Below are 12,053 nucleotides of genomic sequence, written 5' to 3'. Positions count from 1 at the left end.
CAATTTACATTCACTCATACAATGTATACATAAACTCTTTTCATTCACCCCAACTTCTTAAAGTCACCTATGATAGCAACAATTACACCAAATCAGAAATAGGGAAAGTCACAAAAGATTTGGTGAAGAAATAGCCAATAAATACTTTCGTTTTGGCTTGGTCCCTGTAGCTTAGTAGCTAGGGTGCCACCCATACACCAGAGTTGGCAGGTTTGAATCCAGCCCGGGCCTGCCTAACAACAATGACAACTACAACCCAAAAATAGCCAGGCATTGTGGCAGGTGCCTGTAGTCCCAGCTACTTGGGAGGCTGAGGCAAGAGAATTGCTTAAGCCCAAGAAGTTGAGGTTGCTATAAGCTGTGATGCCACGACACTCTACCAAGGGTGACATAGTGAGACTCTATCTCAAAAACAAACAAACAAGGTGGCACCTGTGGCTCAAGAAGTAGGGTGCCAGCCCCATATGTCTTGGCAAAGTAACTAAGAAAATGCGAGGAGGGCTATGTCAACTAATGAGATGAAAATGTGTCAAATATTCTATGAAACAAGTGTAGGGTGCCCCATGATCATATTGATGTACACAGCTATGATTTAATAAAATAAAATAAAATAAAAATAAATAAAAACAAACAAAAAAAACCTTTTATTTTCTGTGAAAGCCAGGTGTAGTGGCACATACCTGTAGTCCCAGCTACTCAAGAGGCTGAGGCAAGAGGACTGCTCAAATCCAAGAGAGTTTGAGGTTGTCGTGAGCTAGGATGCCATGGTACTATCCAGAGGGACAGAGTAAAACTCTGTCTCAAAAAAACAAAAAAAAGAAAAAAAAAAAAACCAAATTCAATTTTCTTTGAGACAGGCTCTCACCCTGTTGCCCAGGCTAGAAATTGGGCAAAAACTTTAGCACTCTCCTGGAAGATTAATCTTATCTAAACCCAAATTAGGGCAGCACCTGTGGCTCAGTGGGTAGGGCGCTGGCCCCATACAAGGAGGGTGGCAGGTTTGAACCCAGCCACGGCCAGCTAAAACAGCAGTGACAACTGCAACAAAAAATAGCCAGACATTGTGGCAGGCGCCTGTAGTCCCAGCTACTCGGGAGGCTGAGGCAAGAGAATCGCCTAAGCCAAAGAGTTGGAGGTTGCTATGAGCTGTGAAACTACAGCACTCTACTGAGGGGCGATAAAGTGAGACTCTGTCTCAATAAAAAAAAAAAACAAATTAATGACAAAGCATAGTTCCATGGTTTCAGAATGCAGAAAATTCAGACAGAAAGAACAGAATTTTAGATAGAACAACTATCATTCTCTTGTCAACATCATAAATACCTATGAATATCAAGTAGGTAATTAGTGCTATATTATTAGACCTATTAGGTCCAACATTTGCTTGTCAACTTCATATCTCAGTCAGTGTTTCCAGAGAATATTAACTTTAGATATTTTCATTTGGATATTCTCACAAAGACCAATTTAAACAAACACTGCTGAAAACTTTAAAGTAGTTTCAATTCTGAGACTCAATTAAGGTATAAGGAGAAATGACTTATCTTCCCTAGGAAAGCAATCTCAGGCTATTACGGTTGTACATCATCTGTTAATTCAAATAAAACTTCACTTCCATAAATCACCCTTGGCATACATAACAGAAGTGTTGGTAGTAAAAAGACTAGTAAAGAGCCTCTTTGCAAACTTGGACCACCACTACCACACAATTATATGCTATATAAAGAATGTGAAACTGTCTGGGCCCAGTGGCTCACGCCTGTAATCCCAGCACTGTGGGAGGATGAGGAGGGAGAAGTGCAGCGTTCGAGACTTGCCTGAGCGAGTGAGACCCCGACTCAAAAAAAAATGAAAAACCCTGCCTGAAATCCCAGTGGTTTCTGAGGCTGAGGCAGTGGGATGCCCACCCCGAGTCTGAGGTTACAGTGAGCTATGACGCCACTCCACTCTGCTTAGGGCATAGAGTTGGACTCTGTCTCAACAACAACAGCAACAAAAGCAAAGAAATCAAAATAAAAAAATAAGCAAGGTGGCTCGGCGCCTATAGCTTAGCAGCTAGGCCGCCAGCCACATACACCAGAGCTGGTGGGTTCAAACCCAGCCCAGGCCTGCCAAACAACAATGACAACTACAACAACAAAACAGCTGGGGCGTTATGGCAGGTGCCTGTGGTCCCAGCTACTTGGGAGGCTGAGGCAAGAGAATCACTTGGACCCAAGAGTTGGAGGTTGCTGTGAACTGTGACACCAGGGCACCCTACCAAGGGCGACACAAACTCTGTCTCAAAAAAAAAAAGCAAGGAAATTTAAAAAAAAAAGGTGAAACTGGGCGGCGCCTGTGGCTCAGTCTATAGGGCGCTGGCCCCATATGCCGAGGGTGGCGGGTTCAAACCCAGCCCCGGCCAAACTGCAACAAAAAAATAGCTGGGCGTTGTGGCGGGCACCTGTAGTCCCAGCTGCACGGGAGGCTGAGGCAAGAGAATCGCTTAAGCCCAGGAGTTGGAGGTTGCCGTGAGCTGTGTGAAGCCAAGGCACTCTACCGAGGGCCATAAAGTGAGACTCTGTCTCTACAAAAAAAAAAAAAGGTGAAACTAACTACATTTAAATTTACTCACCTTCATGATAAAAGTTAAGAATATGAGCTCCAGAGCCAAACTACCTAGGTTTAAATGCCAGTTCCACCACTTATTCTATCATATTAGGCAAACTGTTTACCCTCTGCCGCCTCAGATTCCTTACCTGGAAGATAACGATTATAATAGTATCCACATAGGAACTGCCATGAGGATTACATTAGTTAGTGCATGTGAAGTACTTAGATCCTGGAATATAGCATAGCTGCTACTAGTGTTAGTATCACTGCTATTATCTCATTCCTTACTAGACTATGAATTCAAATGTGTGGCTGAATACAAGAATAGTTTCCAAACCAGATCTGGCAATCAATTTATCTGTCTATCTATCTATATAGGATGAGATTGCTGTAGCTAGACTGCAGTGGACTCATCACAGGTCACTATAACTTCAAATTCCTGGGCTTAATAATCAATCCTCCTGCCTCAGCCTCCCAAGTATCTGGGACTACAGGGGTGCACCACAATCCCCTGCCTAATTTTTGTATTTTTGGTAGAGACAAGGGCCTCTCTATATTGCTCAGGCTGGTCTTCAAATCCTAGCCGCTAGTAATCTTTCTCCCTCAACTTCTCAAAGTGCTAGGATTGCAGACATGAACCACCATACGCAACCCAGATCATGCAATAAATTTTTGGTTTTTGAGATAGTCTCACTCCATTGCCCTGGGTAGACTACCATGGTATCATAGCTCACAGCAATCCCAAACTCTTGGGCTCAAGCAATCCTCCTGCCTCAGCCTCTGAAATACCTGGGACTACAGATGCCTGCCACAATGCCTGGCTAGTCTTTCTATTTTTAGTAGAGACAACAGGGTCTCCCTCTTGCCCAGTGGTCTCAAACTTCTGAGCTCAGGTGATCCACCCACTTTAGCCTTCCGAAGTGCTAGGATTATAGGTGTGGGCCACCATGTCCAGGTCAGATCATGCAATTTTAATGTCCCTAAATCAAATGATTTAATATACCAAATTCAGGCCAGACGCAGTAGTACACACCTGTAGTCCCAGCTACTTAGGAGGCTGAGGCAAGAGGACTGCTCAAGCCTAAGTGAGTTTGAGGTTGCTGTGAGCTAGGAAGAGACAACATACTACCTAGGGTGATAGAATGAGACTCCGTCGCAAACAAAAAAACAAAAAAGAAACAAAAACAAAAAAAGAAACCAAATTCAATTTTTTTTTTTTTTTTTTTGAGACAGAGTCTCACTCTGTTGCCCAGGCTAGAGTACAATTGCATTATTGTAGCTCACTGCAACTTCAAACTCCTAGGCTCAAACAGTCCTCCAGCCTCAGCCTTCCAAGTGCTGGGATTACAGGCATGAGCCACACCACACCCAGACAAATTAGCAAATATTTTTAAATAATTACATTACTGGGGCGGCGCCTGTGGCTCAGTCGGTAGGGCGCCGGCCCCATATACCGAGGGTGGCGGGTTCAAACCTGGCCCCGGCTGAACTGCAACCAAAAAATAGCTGGGCGTTGTGGCGGGCGCCTGTAGTCCCAGCTACTCGGGAGGCTGAGGCAAGAGAATCGCTTAAGCCCAGGAGTTGGAGGTTGCTGTGAGCTGTGTGAGGCCACAGCACTCTACTGAGGGCCATAAAGTGAGACTCTGTCTCTACAAAAAAAAAAAAATAATAATAATTACATTACTGGTAAAGCTTTGTATCTCATCTCATATACTACTAATGGGAATTTAAACTGGTATGACTTTCTAGATAGCAACTGTATAATATTTTGACTTGATAATTCCACTTACAGGAATCTATTCTGAAAATACAGAAACATAGACAAAATATTTATATTCACCAATATCCACTGAGGTTTTATTTGTAATAATTGGAAATTAAAAACCAGCTAGGGCTGGGTATAGTGGTACATGCCTGTAGTACTAGCTACTTGGGAGGCTGGGGCAGGAGGATGGCTTGAGCTCAGAAGCTCAAGGTTGCAGTGAACTATAATGGCACCAATGCACTCTAGCTGGGGGCAACAGAGCAAGATCCTATCTCAAAATAAATAAGTAAAATAAACAATCTAAATGTGAACAATATGAAAAGTCATTCCATAGGGCGGCGCCTGTGGCTCAGCGGGTAGGGCGCCGGTCCCACATGCCGGAGGTGGCGGGTTCAAACCCAGCCCTGGCCAAATTAAAAAAAAAAAAAAAAAGAAAAGTCATTCCATAAATGATGACATACCTATTAATGGAGTATCTTTCAGCTGTTTAAAACTGTTTTCAAATAATTACAATGATAATTAAATGCATATATTTTTAGGTAGATTCCAAAATTATGCAAACATTAAAAATATGCATGAGAAAAAAATAGAAAGAGACAATGAACGTTGATGGGTTTTAAAATGAATTAGGAGATAACATCATAAAAACCATAACTATAGGGCGGCGCCTGTGGCTCAGTGAGTAGGGCGCCGGCCCCATATGCCGAGGGTGGCCGGTTCAAACCCAGCCCCAACCAAACTGCAAAAAAAAATAGCCGGGCGTTGTGGCAGGCTCCTGTAGTCCCAGCTGCTTGGGAGGCTGAGGCAAAAGAATCGCGTAAGCCCAAGCGTTAGAGGTTGCTGTGAGCCGTGTGATGCCACGGCACTCTACCGAGGGCGGTACAGTAACACTCTGTCTCTACAAAAAAAAAACAAAAACCATTTAAATAGCCAGGCGTTGTGGCTGGCGCCTGTAGTCCCAGCTGCTCGGGAGGCTGAGGCAAGAGAATCATGTAAGCCCAAGAGCTGGAGGTTGCTGTGAGCCACGTGACGCCACGGCACTCTACCAAGGGCAAAAAAGTGAGACTCTGTCTCTACAAAAGAAAAAAAAAAACATAACTATATTTCACAAATGTACAACGACAACTACGATGAAAAAATAGCCAGGCGTAGTAGCAGGCACCGTAGTCCCAGCAACTCGGGAAACAAGAGGCTCGCTTAAACCCAAGAGTTTGAGGTTACTGTGAGCTGAGATGCCACAGAACTCTACCCAGGGTGACATAGTGAGACTGTCACAATTTAAAAAAAAAAAACATTATTTTTTCAAAGAAAGTTATATAAGTGTTAACCCTCACTAGGTCTAGTGGGGGGGACCAAAAGAATAAAAACATTCATCACAAACCACTAGTATTATTTCAGATACGAACACCCAACTTATGAAATGAAATCAAAGTCCTTCAGGGTATCCTAACAAAACTAAACTATAATCAAGAAAAAGGTACAGAATTCAGTTTAGTGCAAATATATAATAGCCATATTTAATTAGAACTAGGGAAAACAATTAGATGATTTTCCACAGAACTGAGCTTAGCTCTTTAACAAAGCAATAAAAGAAGAGAGGAAAGGGACTGCCAGAAGTCAAACCAGAAACCTGATTTCCCAAGAAATTAGTTCTTACTTGGCAAAGGACTGGTCTCTAAACAAACAAAACTCAGGGCGGCACCTGTAGCTCAGTCAGTAAGGCACCGGCCCCATATACCGAGGGTGACGGGTTCAAACCCGGCCCCGGCCAAACTGCAACCAAAAAATAGCCGGGCGTTGTGGCGGGCGCCTGTAGTCCCAGCTACTCGGGAGGCTGAGGCAAGAGAATCGCTTAAGCCCAAGAGTTGGAGGTTGCTGTGAGCTGTGTGAGGCCAAGGCACTCTACCAAGGGCCATAAAGTGAGACCCTGTCTCTACAAAAAAAAAAAAAAAAAAAAAGAAAGAAAGTTTCCTTTATAAAAAAAAAAAGAAAAAGAAAAAAGAAACAAAACTCAACAGAAGAGATGCATAAAACTCAAATACTATGTAAAAAAAAACGTATGCTTTCCCCTTTGCTCTTTTTTCCCCCTTTGCTCTTAAGATCTCCAAAGGAGAATAATGAATGCCTAATAACAAAAGGAAAAAAATTAAAAGCCCAATTTAGAGTTAACCTCTCCATAAAGAATAAGTTCCTTTCAAAATGCTAAGTAAATCTCACAACTTGTACAATAATCATTTTCCCGGCTTGCGGCCTGTGGCCCAAGCAGCTAAGGCACCAGCCACATATACCAGAGCTGGCAGGTCAAATCCAGTCTGGGCCTGCCAAACAACGACAACTGCAACCAAAAAATAGCCAGGCATTGTGGCAGGCGTCTGTAGTCCCAGCTACTTGGGAGGCTGAGGCAAGAGAATCACTTAAGCCCAGGAGTTGGAGGTTGCTGTGAGCTCTGATGCCACGGCACTCTACCCAGGGCAACAGCTTTGAGGCTCTGTCTCAAAAAATATATATATTTTTTTCCATTATTATTATTATTTTTTTTTAAGAGACAGAGTCTTACTTTGTCACCCTCGGTAGAATGCTGTGGCATACAACTCACAGCAACCTCCAGCTCTTGAACTTAGGCAATTCTCTTGCCTCAGCCTCCCGAGCAGCTGGAACTACAGGCACCTGCCACAACGCCTGGCTATTTTTTGTTTGCAGTTTGGCTGGGGCTGGGTTCAAACCCGCCACCCTCAGTATATGGGGCTGGCGCCCTACTCACTGAGCCATAGGCACTGCCCCTCTTTCAGCTATTTTTAAATTAAAAGTATAGGCCGGGATGGGCGGCGCCTGTGGCTCAGTGAGTAGGGCGCCGGCCCCATATGCCGAGGGTGGCGGGTTCAAACCCAGCCCCAGCCAAACTGCAACAAAAAGATAGCCGGGCGTTGTGGCGGGTGCCTGTAGTCCCAGCTGCTCGGGAGGCTGAGGCAAGAGAATCACATAAGCCCAAGAGTTAGAGGTTGCTCTGAGCCGTGTGATGCCATGGCACTCTACCCAAGGGTGGTACAGTGAGACTCTGTCTCTACAAAAAAAAAAAAAAATGTATAGGCCGTGTCCCAGTGGCTCATGGGTGTAATCCTAGCATTCTGGAAGGCTGAAGCAGGTGAATTGCCTGAGCTCAGGAGCTCAAGACCAGCCCCAGAAAGAGTGAAACCTCATCTCTACTAAAAAATAGAAAACTAGCCAGGCATAGTGGCTGGTGCTTGCAATCCCAGCTACTTGGGAGGCTGAAGCAAGGGGATCACTTGAGCATAAGAGTTTCAGGTTACTGTGAGCTATGATGACATCATGGCAATCTATCCAGGAGACAAGAGTGAGAGACTATCTCAAAAATAATAATAATTAAATTAAATTTAAAAAGTAATATGCTTGGCTCAGCGCCTGTAGTACAGTAGCTATGGCGCCAGCCAAATACACGGAGGCTGGCAGGTTCAAGACTGGCCCGGACCAGGTAAACAACAATGACAACTGCAAAAAAAAAAAAAAAAAAAAAAATAGCCAGTAGTTGTGGCAAGCACCTGTAGTCCCAGCTACTTGGGAGGCTGAGGCAACAGAATCGCTTAAGCCCAAGAGTTTGAGGTTGCTGTGAGCTGTGAGGCCACAGCACTCTACTGAGGGCAATAAAGTGAGACTCTGTCTCAAAAAAAAAACAGGTAATATGTCATTTCTAACCTTTGACTAGGATTACATGGAAAAGTGCATTTTAATTTTTCTTTCTTTTTCTTTCTTTTTTTTTTTGAGACAAAGAGTCTCATGCTTGTCGCCCTGGGTAGAGTGCCATGGCATCAAAGCTTACAGCCACCTTAAACTCTTGGGGTCAATAAATATTCTTGCCTCAACCTCCCAAGTAGCAAAGACTACAGGTACCTCTAAAATGTCTGGCTAGTTTTCTATTTATTAGAAGAAACAGGGTCTCAGGCTGGTCTGGAACTCCTGAGCTCAAGCAATCCACCCGCCTCAGCCTGCCAGAGTGCTAGGATTACAAGCGTGAGCTACCATACCTGGGCTATTCCTGAAATTCTAAACCACTTCCCTAAACAATATGACTGCAACTGCCACAGTAGACCAAAAGACCAACAAATTGCTACTAGGAAAAATTAGTAACAGAACAGAAAATTTTATTAAACTTTGTAACCAATAAACAAAAAAATAATGGTCTCAACAAAGTATGCTAATCAAAACTGCACATTATATACAGCAAAATAGGATATGTAAAATTCTAGACAATGCAGGGCGGCACCTGTGGCTCAGTCGGTAAAGCGCCAGCCCCATATACCGAGGGTGGTGGGTTCAAACCCGGCCCGGCCAAACTGCAACCAAAAAATAGCCGGGCGTTGTGGCGGGCGCCTATAGTCCCAGCTGCACGGGAGGCTGAGGCAAGAGAATCGCTTAAGCCCAGGAGTTGGAGGTTGCTGTGAGCTGTGTGAGGCCACAGCACTCTACAGAGGGCCATAAAGTGAGACTCTGTCTCCACAAAAAAAAAAAAAAATTCTAGACAATGCAAAATAATCTGTAATGACAAAGAAAAGATCAGGGGTTGCCTCTGGGATTGATTGGAAAGGGAGAGATGGATTACTGAGGGGCACAAGACAACTTTTAACTGATGATTACATTTTTTACTTCACTTGCAGTATATACATATGTAAAAATTCATCATATTGTACACTTTAAGTATGTGCAGTTTCACTGTATTTCAATTATACTGGAATAAAGCTATCAAAAAATGCATATTCTATGATGACTGAAGAGAAGTATGTATACTAGTTTTTCTTACCCAAACATGACATTTGAAAAACAAATGAAAACAGGAAGCTGAGAGGTTTAAAGTGTGACAAACTTTTTGTTAAAAGTCAAAATATTTAACTGACCCACATATGGCAATAGCTGAATTTTTAGTATCCACTAATGGAGCAAATAGTCAAAAAGCAACCAAAAGCTACTCTAAATTCAGTCCAGCCTTTAAAGATCTTTTTAAAGTACTTCTATGTATATAAATGTTTAGAACATAATACTGTAGTCTACAAATAATATTTGATGAAACTCATGGGTTTGAGACTCTTTGACTAACAGAAAACATCCACCCAAACCCACAGATCTAGAGGTACAAATTGAGAACTATTGATAAAGACATTCAGTGCAGTACTTAAATAGTAACTTCAGTAAAACCCAATGAAGAGTCCTTTTCATGTCTAAATTAAGTTTAAGTTTCACAGTACAATTTAATACACAAGATCCACATTTAAAAAAATCCCAAAAAAGCTTCTACCTCCTATCTGCTTCATTAAAAATGCTGAATCCTAGGCGGCGCCTGTGGCTCAGTCGGTAAGGCGCCGGCCCCATATACCAAGGGTGGCGGGTTCAAACCCGGCCCCGGCTGAACTGCAAAAAAACCCAAATAGCCGGGCGTTGTGGCAGGCGCCTGTCGTCCCAGCTACTTGGGAGGCTGAGGCAAGAGAATCGCTTAAGCCCAGGAGTTGGAGGTTGCTGTGAGCTGTGTGAGGCCACGGCACTCTACCGAGGGCCATAAAGTGAGAGACTCTGTCTCTACAAAAAAAAAAAAAAAAAAAATGCTGAATCCTTACACGAGCAACTAACGTTTACTGAGCGTTTACTGTTAGCTAAGCATTAGTTGTTTAATGTTATGTGGATTATCTTATATACTCACCAAAGTGACTTTGCAGATGAGAAAACTGAAGCTAAGAGTTAAGCTGCCCTACAGCTGAGGGCGGCGCCTGTGGCTCAAAGGAGTAGGGCACTGGTGAGGTGGTGGGTTCAAACCCAGCCCTGGCTAAAACTGCAAAAAAATTAAAAAAAAAATAAAGAAGTACAGCTGAATTCGAATTCAGGAAATAGAAGTTGATTTTACTATACCATCTCCTTTAGTTGATGTCATAAACTGCTAGTCCCCGATGCATCAGTACATTTATGTACATCAGAGAACAGCAGAAAAGATAGTTAGGACTGCAAAAAAATTTCCAACTTTCTGAAGAAATTTAGTATCACAAAATAACTTTTTAAAAAATCCTCAATATGGGGTGGCGCCTGTGGCTCAATGAGTAGGGCGCCGGACCCCTATGCTGAAGGTGGCGGGTTCAAACCCAACCCCAGCCAAACTGCAACCAAAAAATGGCCGGGCGTTGTGGCGGGCGCCTGTAGTCCCAGCTGCTCGGGAGGCTGAGGCAAGAGAATCGCGTAAGCCCAAGAGTTAGAGGTTGCTGTGAGCCGTGTGACGTCATGGCACTCTACCCAAGGGTGGTACAGTGAGACTCTGTCTCTACAAAAAAAAAAAAAAAAAAAATCCTCAATATGGCTCAGTGCCTATAGCTTAGCAGCTAGGGCACCAGCCATGTACACCAGAGCTGGCAGGTTCGAATCCAGCCAGGGCCCACCAAACAATGACAACTACAACCAAAAAAAAAAAACTAGCCGGGCTTATGGCGGGCTTCTGTAGTCCCAGCTACTTGGGAGGCTGAAACAAGAGAATTGTTTAAGCCCAAGAGTTTGAGATTGCTGTGAGCTGTGACACCACAGCACTCTACCCAGGGCAACAGCTTGAGACGCTGTATCTAAAAAAAAACCTCAATATAGGCCGAGTCAGTGGCTCACACCTGTAATCCAAGCACTTTGGGAAGTTTAGGTGGGTGGATTGCCTGAGTTCACAGATTCAAGACCAGCCTGAGCCAGAAGGAAACCTCATCCCTAAAAATAGCCAGGCATTGTGGTGGGCACTTGTGGTCCCAATTACTTGGGAGAATCACTTGGGACCAAGAGTTTGAGGTTGCTGTGAGCTATGACACCAAAGCACTCTTACCTAGAGACAGAGTCTTGCAAAACAAACAAACAAAAAATCCTCAATATGACAAAATACTAACTGTATGGTTTCTTAAACTAGTCTAGAATGTTACAGAAAGATACCATTTAAAAATGAACAGCATCGGCGGCGCCTGTGGCTCAATGAGTAGGGCGCCAGCCCCATATGCCGAGGGTGGTGGGTTCAAGCCCAGCCCTGGCCAAACTGCAACCAAAAAATAGCCAGGCGTTGTGGCAGGCGCCTGTAGTCCCAGCTGCTCGGGAGGCTGAGGCAAGAGATCGCGTAAGCCCAAGAGTTAAGAGGTTGCTGTGAGCCGTGTGACGCCACGGCACTCTACCTGAGGGCGGTACAGTGAGACTCTGTCTCTACAAAAAAAATAAAAAAATGAACAGCATCTGATATAACATGTTAATGTTAGTATTTTTAGAAATTGAGATTAGTCACAAAAACGAACACTTACAGTTCATTTGCCTGCCAATATTTTCTTTCTTTTCTTTTTTTTTGTTTTTTTGAGGCAGAGTCTCACTATGTCGCCCTCAGTAGAGTGCCGTGGCATCTTAGCTCACTGCAACCTCAAACTCTTAGGCTTAAGAGATTCTCTTGCCTCAACCTCCCAAGTACCTGGGACTACAGGTGCCTGCCACAACACCCAGCTATTATTTTTGTTGCCGTTGTCGTTGTTTAGCAGGCCCAGGCCAGTTTCAAACCCACCAGCCCCAGCGTATGTGGCTGGAGCTGCAACCACTGTGTTATGGGTGCTGGGCCCGAATATTTTCAATATAGCATTCAGGACTGGCCTTGCAAGAGTAAGAAAGACTTCACTGTTACAGGAAATATCATTCCTTC

The 12,053-nt window shown here is 43.8% G+C and overlaps 1 protein-coding gene across 13 annotated transcripts in view; it reads right to left on the bottom strand.

Annotated features, from left to right (window-relative positions):
* The window catches only part of NUMB (NUMB endocytic adaptor protein), a 231,516-nt gene that overhangs the window by 203,454 nt on the left and 16,009 nt on the right, over nucleotides 1–12,053 (bottom strand). Inside the window, exon 1 of one of the 13 annotated variants that reach the window (XM_053603430.1) lies at nucleotides 10,062–10,083. The exons of the other annotated variants lie outside the window; for them this stretch is intronic. The gene's annotated coding sequence lies outside the window, so the exon portion shown is untranslated. Of the gene's footprint in view, nucleotides 1–10,061; nucleotides 10,084–12,053 lie in introns of those variants that run through there. 13 annotated transcript variants of the gene reach the window in all.

The sequence above is a fragment of the Nycticebus coucang genome, chromosome 9 (assembly GCF_027406575.1).
Source record: "Nycticebus coucang isolate mNycCou1 chromosome 9, mNycCou1.pri, whole genome shotgun sequence".
Lineage (NCBI taxonomy): Eukaryota > Metazoa > Chordata > Mammalia > Primates > Lorisidae > Nycticebus > Nycticebus coucang.
Note: the sequence above shows the minus strand (reverse complement) of the source record. Positions and strands in the feature narration are given on the sequence as shown.